Source organism: Zea mays, chromosome 7 (genome assembly GCF_902167145.1).
Source record: "Zea mays cultivar B73 chromosome 7, Zm-B73-REFERENCE-NAM-5.0, whole genome shotgun sequence".
NCBI classification, from domain to species: domain Eukaryota; kingdom Viridiplantae; phylum Streptophyta; class Magnoliopsida; order Poales; family Poaceae; genus Zea; species Zea mays.
In genome coordinates, this window is record NC_050102.1 from 71,028,269 (window position 1) to 71,043,901 (window position 15,633).

Consider the following 15,633-nt stretch of genomic DNA (forward strand, 5'->3'; position numbering starts at 1 on the left):
CGCTGCCCTCGCTCGAAGTGGTTCCGCGGGGGTTTTTGACATGACCGTTGATTGACACCGTACTGTTGGATTGCGGGTTTCCCGAAGCGCCGCGCCCTGTGTATAAAAGGGGACGGGGGCGGCGCGTTTTGAACTTTATCGTTTCATGCTCCACAAAAACCCTAACCGCCATCTCAAACCTCTTGCTGCTTGTCTGCCCTCCTTGCTCTTGTTCGCCGGAGATCTGGCCCGTGTGAAGCAGACCGCCCACCGCCGCCGACGGTACGTAGCGATGCCGACCTCTTCTTCTTCTGCTGCCGCTACGCTGCCGGCCGACGCGTCGTCTGAGGAGACGCTGAGCACTTTGGCAGCGGAGGAGTTGCGCGCCGGCGACACGGTGGATTTCGGTGTGTCGCGGATGTCCTCGGTCCGCGTGCAAGATATGCAGCAGCTTGGTTACTTTGGCGGCGGAATCGCTCGTGTCCCGGGGACGGAGGAGGTCCCCGAGCCAGAAGGCGAGTTGGTTGTCTTCGAGGCGTTCTTTGCCGCTGGTCTTCGCCTACCTGCGCACCGATTCGTGGGAGAAGTCCTGCGCAGATTTAACGTCCAGATCCACCAGCTGACTCCGAATGCCGTGGTGGCTCTGTCGAAATACGTCTGGGCGACGACTTCGTACGGCGGACAGCCATCGGTCGAAGTCTTCGCGAAGTACTATTGCCTGCACTGGCAGAAAAGGATGATTGGAAATAAGGTTGCTCAGTTTGGGTCCTGTACATTTACGGCGAAGACCGGCAAGACCTCGATGGAGGTAGTTGAGTTGGTTCCTTGTGCCCGCAATAAATGGGGCAACTGGCATGAGTTTTGGTTCTATGTTGCGGAGGGCACAGTCGAAGACCATCCGGGGCTTCCTGTGGCTAAGATGTGCTCGCATTATTACTCAGCATACCCGCAGTTTGAAGTGGCGGAGGAGGATGCAAACGAAGGGGCCCTTCGGTGCGCGGTCGGCCTGAGCAGCGGGCGCGATTTGGTCGAGGAGTTTGTGGCGTATGGGGTGTGGCCTTTGGCGCATGGCTGGGCGCTGGGCGAAGTATGCCCTCGCCAGATGCCTTCCCGTGGTGGGATGCTGGTGCGAAGTCCCGCCTTCGCACTGGATCTGCATAGCCGCGATCCGGCCGCCTTTGTGCGTGAGGCGGAGGATGGGGCGGTGCGGATTGTTGGTCGGTACGTGCCGAAGACAGAGGGCCAGCGTAGCTGGGATATACGCGGGTCTAATGACCGCTTGAACAGGGTCTTCGAGTTGAACCGTCTGCCGTATGGCGGTTATCCCGGGCAAGACGATGCGGATCATCACGGGAAGAAGCCGGCGGCAGAGACCGGAGACGACCCCTCGCCGGCGGCCGCCCCATCCTCTAAGAAGAGGAAGCTAGGTATTGCTACGGGAGGACTGGGGGTTTTCGATGGTTTTGCTAGGGATTTGATGAGGACATGCGCGGCCCCAGGGGGAAGGATGTCTTCGCCCGAGCTCCGGGAGTCTTCGGCGCGGATGCTGAGGGTTACCGGGGGTTGGTGGCCTAAGAATGTTCCTATCCCCCGCGTGGCCGGCGAAGACTTTTTTACATCTCGCATGGTTCGTGATTGGAGAGTGTTTCCTTACGGGCGGAATATTGCTGTTGTTGTGTCGGCAGTGATGGACAAGGATCGTCAGGGAGCTGCGCAGAAGCGCCAGGCGGTCGTTAGGCTGCATGAGGCCAGGCCGAAGAGGTCGCGGGGGACTGCGAAGGCTGCTGCCCCCGGCGGAAACCAGCCGACGCTGGCGGCGAAGTCGGCCGCCCCTGGGTCCAGCAGGGTGCCGGAGGCTGTGAAGGCGGCCGCCGCCGGCGGTACCAAGTCTGTCCCGCGCGGGAGCCGTGAAGGCCCGAGAGTTGCCTCCGCCGGGCAAGCGTGTTGCCGACTTCGCCACCGATATTAGCGTGGATGATTATCTTGGTGGTAAGTCATTAGCTCGAGTTTTTTTGTTTTTTTTAATCTGTTGATACGCTGCAGGGTCGGGCGAAGGCCAACTTGTTGTTGTTCTGCCCGCCGTGGCGACCGCGGCGGCTGCCGTGGTGCCTAGGGCAAAGGGTAGTGCTCTTAGTGCCGGTGGTGAGATTCCGGCACTCACTGTCGTCAGGGACGAGGCGGGCGCTGTGTCCCGCCGGCTGAAGGAGGCATTAAGTCAGGTAAGTTGAGCTAGACTTCGGTTTTTACCAGCTTTGTTGGGGCTGTGGTCTTATGTGTGTCTTGTAGGCGGCTGACTTCGCAGACCGTGCGGCGTCGGGGGCCCTTACGGCAGTTGTGTCTGCCGAAGTCGAGAGACTTCGGGCGCAACATGCTGACGCCGTTCGGGAAAAGTCGGCCGCCGACAGCAAGTGCCGCAAGTTGGCGGACAAGGTGGCTGCGCTGGAGGGTGAGAGGACTGACCTCCGGCGCCAACTGGCGGAGGAGAGGAAGGAGGCTAATGAGGCCCTTGCCAAGGCGCAGTCTGCGTAGGCGGAGCCAATTTGGCACGGGTGGAGGGCAGTCTTGCCAGACAGCGCACCGAGGAATTGGAGGAGCGGCTCAACGCTTTGCAGACCCGTGTGGAGAGGGCCGAGGCTTCGACGCGCTCGGAGGCTGAGCGGACACGCAAACAGCTTATGGACTCATACCACGAGCTGGGCGCGCGGACCGCTGACTTCGAAGTGCTAGACCGAGAGCCCGGACTTCGCTGCCTCGAGTGGCTGCAGGAGGAGTTGCTGGCGCTCCCCGCCATCGTGGAGGGGTTTATGTCCTATGCCTCCCTGGTCACCTGCGAAGGGGCGATGAACGCGCTGTCCCACGAAGGGTGCCGGCACTATGAGGTCTTCGACCAAGCTGATGAGGATTTCGAGCGCGATATTTACAAGGTTGAGGACCCTGTGGTGAAGGAATCTGCGGGAGCCCTCTTCGACCGGATGTGGGGCCCTCACGGTCGGGAGGTGGTCAGGGAGCGGACCGAGACAGCGAGGTGTCAGGTAATGTTTGACTTTTGTTTGGTGTTGTTGAATGTGGGTTATATGTGGGTTTGCTGAATCTGTGTGCTGTGTCTCAGGCGGCGCAGAACGAGAAGGTGGAGGACTTCGGGGCTTTGCACAGCGCGCAGCCTGATTCAGAGTCGAACCCGGCACCGGCTTTGTCCGAGGCCGCCCCGGCGCCGCCCCCGGAAACCGTCGAAGGCGCCCCTGATGCCCCCGCAGCCACTGCGGCCGGCGGTGGCTCGTCGCCAACTGCTGCGCCGAGGGCTGAGGATCCTGTGAAGATGGCGGCGGAGCCGGCAGCGGAGGATCCCGCGACGGCTGGGTCTTCGCAGGTGGCTTAGTGGGTGTGGGTAGTTAGGGAATTTTGCATATGTTGCTGAACCTTGGTTGCTGCGCAGGTTCAAGATTTTGGGCCTGTGCACGCAACCGCTACTGCTAATTTTTTGGCGGCTTCGACCGTGGATGATGGGAATGAATCGGATGAATCTGCATCTAAGTTTTCTGATTTTGGTGACTCTAGGACTTCGGTTGAGTGGACTGAAGAGTCATCGAATGAGGACTTGGATTACTTTGCGGTCTTGGATGTGGCGGTGGCGGGGGCTTCACCGCGTGCTGTGGATGCTGAAGTTGTGCCTGGTCCAAGTGCTGGGCGCAGGCGGCGAAGGGCGGTTGCGAAGCGTAGAGTGAGTGAGGCGGACGGCGGTCGACTTCGTGTGGGCAGGGTTGGCAGGCAGGAGCTGTTGTCCCTGCCGGCCGCTGCGAGTGCAGGTGAGGGGGAGCTGCGAAGTCTTTTTGCGGGTGAGGAGCTGAGGATAATGCTATTTAACTATAGGGAGATGGGAATTATTCCGAAGGTTGAGCCGATGTAAAGTGTGATGCCCTCGCTTGTACATATATAATGGCTTGTATGATGAGGCTGTGTGCCTTCACGCATTCGGCTATGCTCACGAAGGTGTTGCGCACTTGGTCTGGTGTATTTGTTATGTCGGTCTGGCGCGTATGTAGTTGGTCTTTCCGCGGATAGTTTGGTGTAGTCTTTTTCGCACTTGTTGTGCCTGGTCCGGCTGCACCCTTAGGTGACTTTTGCACAGATAGTCTTCGCGGAAGACTTCGATTTTTCACACTTGTTGTGCTAGTCCGGCTGCACCCTTAGGCGACTTTTGCACGGATAGTCTTCGCGGAAGACTTCGATTTTTCGCACTTGTTGTGCTTGTCCGGCTGCACCCTTAGGCGACTTTTGCGCGGATAGTCTTCGCGGAAGACTTCGATTTTTTGCACTTGTTGTGCTTGTCCGGCTGCACCCTTAGGCGACTTTTGCACGGATAGTCTTCGCAGAGGACTTCGATTTTTCGCACTTGTTGTGCTTGTCCGGCTGCACCCTTAGGCGACTTTTGCGCGGATAGTCTTCGCGGAAGACTTCGATTTTTCGCACTTGTTGTGCTTGTCCGGCTGCACCCTTAGGCGACTTTTGCACGGATAGTCTTCGCGGAGGACTTCGATTTTTCGCACTTGTTGTGCTTGTCCGGCTGCACCCTTAGGCGACTTTTGCGCGGATAGTCTTCGCAGAAGACTTCGATTTTTCGCACTTGTTGTGCTTGTCCGGCTGCACCCTTAGGCGACTTTTGCGCGGATCGTCGCACGTGAGGGTAGCTGGCGCTCGGCCTCGCGGTGACTTTGGATTGGTCGAATGTCGGAGACCGTCGGCGCGGTCTTTTTTCGACGTAGATTTTTGCGGGGGATTTTTCACTTGTATATTACATGACTCTGCCTCGTTAAGAACCTCACCCCCAGGGAGGAAAAGAGTGCGGGCCAGAATAAAATTGTTTTTGCGAATTACAAGGGCGAGCTGGCCCTGATGAGTCAAACAAAAAACTTGCGGAGATTATCGATGTTCCAGGAATGCTCCAAGTCTTCACCGTTTGGCGTTGCGAGCCTGTATGCGCTGGTGGAGGCCTTCATCTTGACAATGAAAGGGCCCTCCCACCTGGGCTCCAGCTTGCCCCTGGACTCTGTCCGAGCTGTTCGGACGAGTACGAGGTCCCCTTCGCTGAATTCCCGCGGGATGACTGTGAGGTCGCGCCATGCTTTTGTCTGGGCTTGGTATTTATTTAGAGCCTGTAGAGCGAAGATGCGGTCTCCGTCGATAAGATCCTTCGAAGTGGGTTCGTCCACGTCGGGGACAGCTGACGCAACTGTTCGCGGGGACCCATGCTTTATTTCTTGTGGGGTCATGGCCTCCGATCCATATAGAAGGCGGAAAGGGGTGAACCCAGTCGCCCTACACTCAGTCGTGTTTAGCGCCCAGACCGCTTCAGGTAACAAGTCGGCCCACCTGCCCTTTTTTCGTCGAGGAGCATCTTCTTGACAGCTGTGAAAATTTTTCCATTGGCGCGTTCCACAACTCCGTTGGACTGCGGGTGATATACTGAGGCGAAGGCAAGCTTGGTGCCAATGGAGAAGCAGAAATCCTTGAAGTCTTGGCGGTCAAACTACTTGTCGTTGTCAACTGTGAGTTCGGACGGTACTCCGAAGCGGCAAACAATGTTTTGCCAAAAGAATTTCTGTGCAGTCTTTGATGTTACTGTGGAAACAGCCCTCGCCTCGATCCATTTGGTGAAGTACTCGACAGCGACGAAGGTGAACTTGAGGTTCCCCTGAGCCGTGGGCAGGGGCCCGACGATGTCCAGGCCCCAGCGCTGGAGAGGCCATGTGTGGGCGATCAGTTTTGTGAATTGCGAGGGGCTGCCTGATCGAGGAGAAAACTTTTGGCAAGCTTCGCAGGACCTTGTGACCCGATTTGCGGCGCAGATCATTGCGGGCCAGTAGAAACCTTGGCGGATCACCTTTGCGGCTAGGGCCCTTGGCCCTGCGTGAGAGCCGCAAGTGCCACTGTGGACTTCGCGCAGGATTTGGACGCCTTCGGTCTCGGTGACACATTTAAGCATTGGCTGACTGACCCCCTTCTTGTAGAGCTGGCCCTCAATCAATGCGAAGTCCCTGCTTCGATGTTTGAGGCGCTTGGCCTCGTTGATGTCGGTTGGGTGGTAGTACCCCTGTAGGAACAGGGTTATTGGTGCTCGCCAATCTTCGGTCATAATAAGGTTGACTATGCGGTGGCCCTCGCTGTCATTGGTTATTTGGAGCCCTTCGGGGCTCCGGACGGCTGGCGTGCCGATAACATGGTAGAACACGTCGGAGGGCAGGGACTCGCCTCTAGCAGCAGCCTTGGCCAATGCGTCGGCTTCTTCATTCTTGGCCCGGTCCACATGCTGCAAGGTGAATCCCTTAAATTGCCTCTCGAGACTTCGGATGGCCGCGAGGTATTGCATAAGTGCGGGGTCCTTTGCTGCATAGTCTTTCTCGACTTGGTCGATGACTACCTTGGAGTCTGTTCTGACAATGCAGGTGGTGACACCGAGGGCCCTCAGCTTGCGGAGGCCGAGGATGACGGCTTCGTATTCTGCTATGTTGTTTGTGCATCTGTCAGATTCCAGAGTGACGCTGAGGCGTGCCGCGTATCTGTGCTTGACCGCGGTGGGTGAGGTGATGACTGCAGCGGCGCCTGCCCCCACATGGCACCATGCGCCGTCGCAGTGGATCGTCCAAACCTTCTCTGCGGACGGGTCCAGCTGTGTTATTGGCCCTGTCCAGTTGACGACGAAGTCTGCCAGAACTTGTGATTTGATGGCTGTCCTAGGCTCGAAATTGATGTGGTAGCCGGAGAGTTCGGCCGCCCACTTGGCAATCCTGACCGATGCCTCCGGGTTTCAGAACAATTCACCTAGTCCCCTATCTGAGGTGACCCGGACCTTGAATGCTTCAAAATAATGGCGCAATTTGCGCGAAGACATAACAACTGCATAGGCAATCTTCTCCAGTTCCGTCATGTTACATTTGGATGGTGTTAGCACTTCGGAGACATAATAAACTGGGCACTGCCTGTCACGCCCTCAACTGTCTGCTCCTGCACCAGTGCCGCGCTGACCGCATGCGGCGAAGCCGCAACATAGAGCAACAGGGGTAGCGAAGAGTCGGGGCTGGTAAGGACTGCCAACTCCGATAGGTACTATTTTAATGCGGCGAAGGCCGCTGCCTGCTCTGGTCCCCAAGCGAAGTCTTTTGCGCCACGGAGAGTTTTGAGGAAGGGGAGACTTCGCTCAGCGGATTTGGAGATGAATCTGTTGAGGGCGGCCAATCTGCCCGTCAGGCGCTGGACGTCTCTTGCTGACTGCGGGGGCATCATGTTGATGATGGCCTGAATTTTGGTTGGGTTGGCCTCGATGCCGCGGTGTGATACCAGGTAGCCCAATATTTTCCCCTGGCGAACGCCGAAGACGCACTTTTCGGGGTTCAGGCGAAGTCGTGCATCCCGCATGTTCGCGAATGTCTTGGCGAGGTCAGCAAGATGGTCCTCCTTGCTCCTGCTGGCGATGACGATGTTGTCCACATATGTGAATATATTTCTGCCGACTTGCCCCTCGAGCACTGTTTTGGTAAGCCGGGAGAAAGTGGACCCGGCGTTCTTGAGTCCCTCCGGCATTCTGATGAAGCAATATGTGTCGAAGGGTGTTATGAAGCTGGTGTTGGCCTTGTCTTCCTCCTTCATATATATTTGATGGTAACCAGAGAAGCAGTCGAGGAGTGACATGACTTCGCACCCGGCCGCGCTATCGACTATTTTGTCGATCCGAGGCAGCGGGAAGTTGTCCTTTGGGCAGGCCTTGTTGAGACTGGTGAAGTCGATGCACATTCGCCACTTGCCGCTCTTTTTCTGCACCATCACAACGTTGGAGAGCCACGTGGGGTAAGCCACTGGCTCGATAAATTTGGCTTCTAGGAGGCGATGTACCTCGGCCTTGGCGGTTTCTGTCTTCTCGTCGAACATTTTACGGAGCCGCTGTTTTTTTGGTCTCACCGAAGGGTCGATTCCCAAGCTGTGCTCAATTATGGATCGGCTGACCCCGACCAGGTCGAGGGCGGACCAGGCGAAGACGTCTTTGTTCTTGGACAAGCAGCAGAGGAGTTTCTCCTCGTCATGTGAAGTGAGGTCTTGCTGATGGTGACTGTCTGCTTAGGCGTGGCCTGGTCGAGGGGAACAGTCTTGGTCCCGGCGTTGCTCTGCAGCTGTGCCTTGTCGTGTTCTTTGTCGGTCGGGCTGGCAGACGCAGGGACCTCGCGCTGGGCCGTGAGGCAGTGCACATTTCTTTGCCCGGGGATGAAGTCCCGCTCTATGTTGCGCGCAGTCTGCTGATTGCCATAGACCGTGATGGCGCCTAACGGACCTGGTATCTTCATGCATAGGTACAGTCCGTGAATGGCTGCCTCAAACTTGTTGATGGAGCCCCGGCCCATGATGGCGTTGTACGGATACACGATATCGACGATATCAAAGGTTATTTGCTCACTTCGGGCATTGGGTGCTACACCGAAGGAGAGGCAGTTCTATTTTGCCGACAGGAAAGGTGCCCTTGCCGCCGAAGCCATACAACGGGTTGTCCGAAGGCTTGAGCAGGCTGTGGCTTATGCCCATGCGGTCGAAGGCATGGAGGAAAATGATGTCTGCTTGACTGCCATTGTCGACTAGGACTTTGTGCAGGTCCCAGCCTGCCACGCTGCAGTTGATAACCATGGCGTCGATGTGGGGGGCGCTGCGTAGGTCGACGTCTCGGGCGTCGAAGGTTAGCGGTACGTGGGACCACTTCGTCTGCACGACTGGGCCGGTAATGGCGACGTGGTTGATGCTGCGGTAATGGTCCCGCTTCTGCCGCTTTGTGTCGAAGTCGGTGCTGGACCCCCCAGTGATCATATGAATGACTCCGTGATACGGCTGATCGGTGAAGTCTTCTTGTTTTGGGCGTGGGGGTGGGGGATGTTTTGTTGTTGTTGGTGTGGAGGTGGAGGTGGGGGAGGTACGATTTGTACTTCCTGGTGGTGTTGGTATGCATGGTGCGGTGGATGCGGGGCGGGGGCGTGGATTTATGGTGGAGGGGGTTGCTGATAAGTGTGCACGACAACTCTAGGGTTGTCAGCTGGCTGCGCCCGTGCCATCCTGTCTTTGGTGGCCTTCGTCTCTGGGCAGTCTCTGGTTTGGTGGGCGCAGTCTTCGCCGTGAAAAAGACAGTAGAATCGGCGCGGCGGCTGCGCACGTCCCCGACCCCTACCGCGAGTTCCATTTTCGTGGCCTGGGGGGATATTCCTGACGGCGAGGGGCGTCACCAGCGGGGTGTTGGTTGGTGATGTTGTGCACCTGCTGCTGATTGCGGCCGTCTCGACCGGAGTCTGGCTGCGGAGTTCTGGTCCACGTGCGGCTGGACTGTGGAGCATCTTTGAGTTTCCTCTGAGACTCAACCTTGCACTGGTGGAGCTCTTTGGATTTGGCGTATTTTTCAAATAGTTGATATAATTCCTGGAGGTTCTTGGGCGGATCTCTGATGCAGTGGCTGTAAACGACGCCGGCGCGAAGGCCACTGATGGCGTAGTGGATGGCGATCTGGTCGTCGACTGAGGGCAGCTGTGATTTGAGTGTTCGAAACTTACGGTAATACTCCCGCAGAGTCTCTTTTTCCAGCTGCTTGCAGAGTGAGAGTTCGGCCAAGGCGTCGGTGTCTGGGCGGTACCCTTGGAAGTTGAGCAGGAATTTGTCCCGGAGGCTTCTCCAGGAGTCAATGGACAGTGGGGGCAACCTGGTAAACCAGGTGAGAGCTGGGCCCTCGAGGGCGATGATGAAAGACTTGGCCATCGTGGCGTCGACCCCTCCGGAAGATGCAACGGCGACCTGATAACTCATGATGTACTGTGCTGGGTCAGTGCTGCCGTTGTACTTGGGATAGGTCCCTGCCCGGAAGTTGGCAGGCCAGGGTGTCACTTGCAGGTGTGGCGCCAGGGGACTTCGCTCGTCGAGGTAGTTGACCCCTAGGAATGGCGCGGCGTGTGGGAAGGCGTGGTCGCGCTGGGGGAAGTGTAGGTCTTCCATTTGCGCACGCTATTGCAGGGGTGGCCCGTGCAGCAGGCCGAGGTGGCCTTCGCGTATGTCCTCCAGTTGCGCGCGCTGTTGCAGGGGTGGCCCGTGCTGCAGGCCGAGGTGGCCTTCGCGCTGCATCAGCGCGATCTCCTGCTCGAGGTCCTGGGCCTTCTGCTCTTTGTCGCGTATCATTTGCCGCACCTTGGCTAGTGCAGACACACGTTGGCGCTTGGCCTCCAGTATCTCTTTTTGCCTCTGGAGATTGCGGTTCTTGATGCGCAAGGCGCGCAGCTGTAGCTGTTCTTCCGCTGAGACGCCGAGGACTTCGCCGTCCTCGGTGAGGTCCGTGCCCTCCGGCTGGGCGAAGCCTGGGGGAGGTTGCAGTTGTCCTTCAGGGCCGCGGGTGCGGAGAGAGTCGTCTTCAGTAGCCTCTTGGTGGGTGGAGTGGGTGAGGGCGAGGGCCTTGCCCTTTTTTGCGGCCAGCAGTGCTGCCTTCGCAGCCTCGTCAGCCTTCGAGCTAACTTTCTTGGGTGCCATCGTGGGTGGTTTTTTCGTAGCACGAACGGTGGGCGCCAAATGTTGGAACTTGCTCTCTGGTGCAAGGTGATCCAACGGGGGTGTGAAGTGACGTAAACAGGGTTTTCGCACGAGACGGCAATAGCTCTGTTAATTTAGCCTCTCAAGGGCACTTTGCGGGGGTATTTATAGGTATCCGGGTGCCCAGTGTCCCGTGTTAAGGACGCATGTGCCCTCAGACACCTAGGTTATCCCCGGAATATTCCCATAAAGCGGGGTTACAGACCGTAATTACAGGGAGGCCTTTACAAATTAGGCCTGTAACGCGCGACGGCCACGCAGGGCCTGTTACAATGGGCCGGATCACACGCGGGCCTCCACTCTGGACGAGGTCGCAGGATGATACGACCTCGTCGCGGGTCTTCGTCCGGCGGCGTATGAGACGAAGGGTAAGTCTGCCCGTTGTCTTGTCACCGTTGGTGCAGCGAGTACGGCGAAGGCCTCGAGCGAAGGGTGGCGTCTTCGCCTTCGCCCCAACAGTCGTACTCACTCCACGCCTCACCTGACTCCCCAGACCCAGCACTTAGCTCTGGCGAGCTCTATGCCAACCGCCGAGCCACCCGAGCACTCGGCCCACCGCGGCCAGGCCACCCCCACCCATCTCCACTCGATCCCGTGCCTCGGCTAGTTTCCCAGAGCCCCGTAGAGCTCCTCGAAGCAAGAAATCGGGCGCTACCTCACCGGAGAAGTCGTTCCACCATCGCCGGAGTTGTTCTCCCCGTCGGCGCGCGTGGCCACGCCTAACTGGTAAGCCGCAGTTCAATTACTCGTGCCCACGCAGTTCAGTTACTGGTCGCAAACCAATTTTTACCCAATTACTTATGATATAAACCACTAGGGAAAATATGAAACTAAGGTAAGAACATGATGTAATACACCTCACTTCTTATTCCACGAGAAAGACCATATATTCCAAGAAATGCTACCCCCTTCCCTTTGAGAAAAATTAGCCAAATTCTAGAATGATTGCTCTTGCGTAAAGAAGAAGATAGAAAAATTAGAAAATCTGTTGTTTGACATTTTTCAAATATAGTAGTAGTAGAAAGCACCACTAGACCCTAAAACTTTAGAAAATCACAATAAAATGACCAGTAGGTATCATTGGCTAAAACTTGGTACAAAATCATATTATTGCACCTAAATGCCAGCAAAAATAAGCCTTAGGGAATAATCCACTGTTAAAAGAGAGTTGTAGTTTAAAGCACCTCCTCTGTCCTAAAACTTAATATTTTTGTACAGAGTGAACCCTTAACATTCTAAGCGCAAACTTTTGAGACTGAGAATTATACACCAGTGAGAAACTACTGTAATTTTTACAGAATATTTGGAAATTTATAAAGCTATGTTGTAGTTCAAACCCAGCTTAAAAAGTATAATAAAAAAGGGGAAAAGAGAGAATTGATAAGAGTGATAAATCTCACCCATAATGATTTCAGCAAGGATTATGATAAACTTTTCACTAAGACACAGAAAGAAAATCACTAGGACACTGAAATAATCTGACCACTTAAACTTGATCATACTTGACCCTAAATGGCTAAGTATACCACTAGAACTTCCAATATCAAGATTTAGCTTTACCTTATCAACTTGATCATTTTACTACTACTACATTGCATGTCATGGAATACATGTAACTCACTCATTGCATTCATTAGATTGCAACCTCACTGACGGAGAGTACGTGCTCATTCCCGAGCAAGGAGCTGTCCAAGAGGAAGTCCAGGAACCAGCTCCCGAGCCTACCACCGAGGATCTCCCCGCAGCCCCAGCTTTTGAAGGCAAGCCCCGGTTTTATGCATAATCGTTTATATATGCTACTTTACTACACTTAATGTTTGTAGGCTTGTAATGTGCACTTAAGTGTAGTAGTTGCTTCAAACCCTTAGTTGCATGAACTCAGGATTCCTTTTTGAGATGGATACTAGTATGCTAGGTCGAGTAACTGCTTGCTAATCAGGATCTCGATAGAAGTCGAGTGATTTTTCTTGCACTCGCGCGAGTTCAGACATTGATTGTGTTCATCTTGATAACGGGATCTATGATGGTCTATGGACTTGGATCCAGGGTGGATGCCTTGTCTATGAGACGGAAATGGCATTAAGGATTAATGTGTGGATACCTGAGTCAAGCGTTTGAATGTACTAAACACTATCGGGAAATATGGTAATCGGTAAGCCTAGTACCAGATTGAACCTGCCCACAGACTTTACCCCTCACTAGACCTGAGACGGGTTCTCCCATGCTAGCTATGCTGGGTACAAGTGCAGTCGTTGCACAGTGGCAGTCGGGGACCATTGGAGCATTGTATGCCAAGGCTGTGAGCCCTGTTCTGTTGCCAAGGAGTCGATGGGGACGGTTGACGTGTGTGGAGACGGAGTGCCCCTACATGTCGTGTGTTTAGGTTTACCTTGCAAGGATAAAAACTCGATTCGAATCGTCTGCTTCTCGCAGCTAATGAGACTGCTTGACCTCTTGTACTGCATTGAGTAAAAAGTGAAATGAGGTGTTACTTGAGATAACATGTTGATTGTACTAAATGATTTTTATCATGTATGCTTAGAAAGGAGCAAACCTAGCTAAATTAATTATGCTAGAATTGGAAAAGCTAAAATTGATTTTAGACTCAGCTAGTGCTTTTCTAGAGGTAGAGGAGTAGACTCCTCACACCGGGTAAGTCTAGCTGAGTATTAGTATACTCAGCCTTGCTTGTGGCACAATTTTTGCAGGTACGCTGCAGGATATGGTTGACGGTGTGACTTGGCCTTCCACCCTGACACTGGGTTGGACGGTTGAGTGGGATGCTGCTCCGGCAGGAGAGGATCAGGACGAGTAGTGGGCTAGGCCTTGCCCTATTTCTCAGTATTCGACGTTATCGATTATTCGCTGCACTTTAACTATGAACTTGTTTTCTATTGTTAAAATAACTCTAGTACCTTAACTTGTGGTTACATGTTTATTGTATTCTCTCTGTGACTCACCTTCAAGTGAGCTAGTGGTATTCTATCCCGGGGAAGTGGCTTTATCAGACTAGATCTGAGGGACTGGCGGGTTATTCCGATTTAAGTGTGTTGCTGCCCCTAAGGCGTAACTTGGGCACTTAAGCTGGAATAATTCGGGCGGTTCCGCCACAGTTGCCTCTACACAGAGTCTTCGTCTTTAGGTGCTAAACCAAGGCTGAAGGTAGCATTGACGAGCGTCTGTATTATTTTGCCGAAGGTGTTTTTTACTTGAAGACCTTCGGCGAAGAAGAAGACCCCCAACACCCAGTGCATTTACCCCTTTCCTTGGTGTTTTTAAACTCTTTATCACTTGAGATGATGCATTAGGTGAAAGGAGTTGTGTGCTAAACAATTGCTGCATACCCTTCCTTGGAAACTTATTACCATTCCTTGATACCTGATTTACTTAAAGTTTTTCTGATGCTTAGCTTTGCTTTAGAAAACAAAATGTTTTGTTTTAAACAAAAAATGATGCTTCATATGGGATGGGAATTTTTACAAAGAAAAGACTTGCGATGGTGAATCCATCATGGCCGTGATGGGTTCAACATCTACCTCTGTTAGGTACCAAAATTTGGGGTTGTAAATGATAAAGACGAGACCAGGCGGGTGACTTGCACGAGAAGGTAATCTCGGTGTAGTGTCAACGTCTGAGTTGCCTAAGGACCAAGCCGATGTAGGCTTGATGATCGAGAACCTTTTAACTGGCCACATGCATCGTCATGGGTAAGCTTTGGCTCGGGCGGACCAATACCGGAAAGGCCACCACGCAATGGGAGTGGAGAGAAGACGAGAGTAGCGTGTTCCCTCCGTGGCAAGAGGCTGGACGATTGTGTATCTATGCTCTCGATTGGCGTGAACCCATTCTGGTCTTGAGAAACCAGGTGGCGAGTTGACATATGCAAGGGTTAAGTGCTACATATGGTGTGTGGTTGGAGATGCCCAGCTGGGTATTAATCGATTCGGATCGCCGTTACTTCTCGGACATGAAGACTTGGTCACTACTCTACACGTAGCAAGCCAGTGAACTGAAGGGATGATAAAAGATGACTAGCATAGGCTAAGTGCCTGATCTAAGATAGAAAGAACTCTAGATGCAGGTAACTACTTAACCTGATAATAAAAATGGATTTTTAAGGATCCACTTATAGTAAGCTTTTTTGCAAACAGAGTCTTTGAATTTTGATAAACTTTACCTTGATTCCCAAAAGCCAGCATATCCTTGAGAGTCTTTTCCTTTGACGGGTAAGACTTGCGAAAGTACACTCTGTACTCAGGGGTTTTGAACCCATGTTGTTGTAGGTGATGAAACATCCGAGTTCTGCTGTTTCTGCTCAAAGGTGGTGCCAAAGCAGGAAGAGGATCACTAAGCTTGTTTGTGGGAGGGTGTTTTGCCTCCCAGTTATGTAATAAGTTATGCACTCAAACACCCGGCTATATAATAACTACTCTCTCTATATTTTGGTATGAATGTAAATTATATTATTGTAATCCTTTCCGCTCGTTCTCTTCTCCGATTATGTGTAATGTCTGCGTGATGGGTTAAGCACTCTTGGGTGATATGATGAAGATACAAATAACTGAACTTGTCGAGTCATTATGTGCACCTGCATGGCTGTCTGAGGTCCTTAGGACAGGGACATCTATAGGCGGGCCTAATACCTTGGAAGGTTCCGTCACAGTTATAAAGGGGCAAGACGTAGATGTGATTCTGAAAGTCGCCTAGAGGGGGGGTGAATAGGGCGAAATTGAAATTCTCAAAATAATCACAACTACAAGCCGGGTTAGCGTTAGAAATATAATCGAGTCCGCGAGAGAGGGTGCAAAACAAATCCCAAGTGAATAAAGAGTGTGACACGCGGATTTGCTTTACCGAGGTTCGGTTCTCGCAAACCTACTCCCCGTTGAGGTGGTCACAAAGACCGGGTCTCTTTCAACCCTTTCCCTCTCTCAAACGGTCCCTCGGACCGAGTGAGCTTTCTCTTCTCAATTGCCTTGGAACACAAAGTTCCTACAAGGACCACCACAAGATTGGTGTCTCTTGCCTCAATTACAAATGAGTTTGATCGCAATGAAGAAT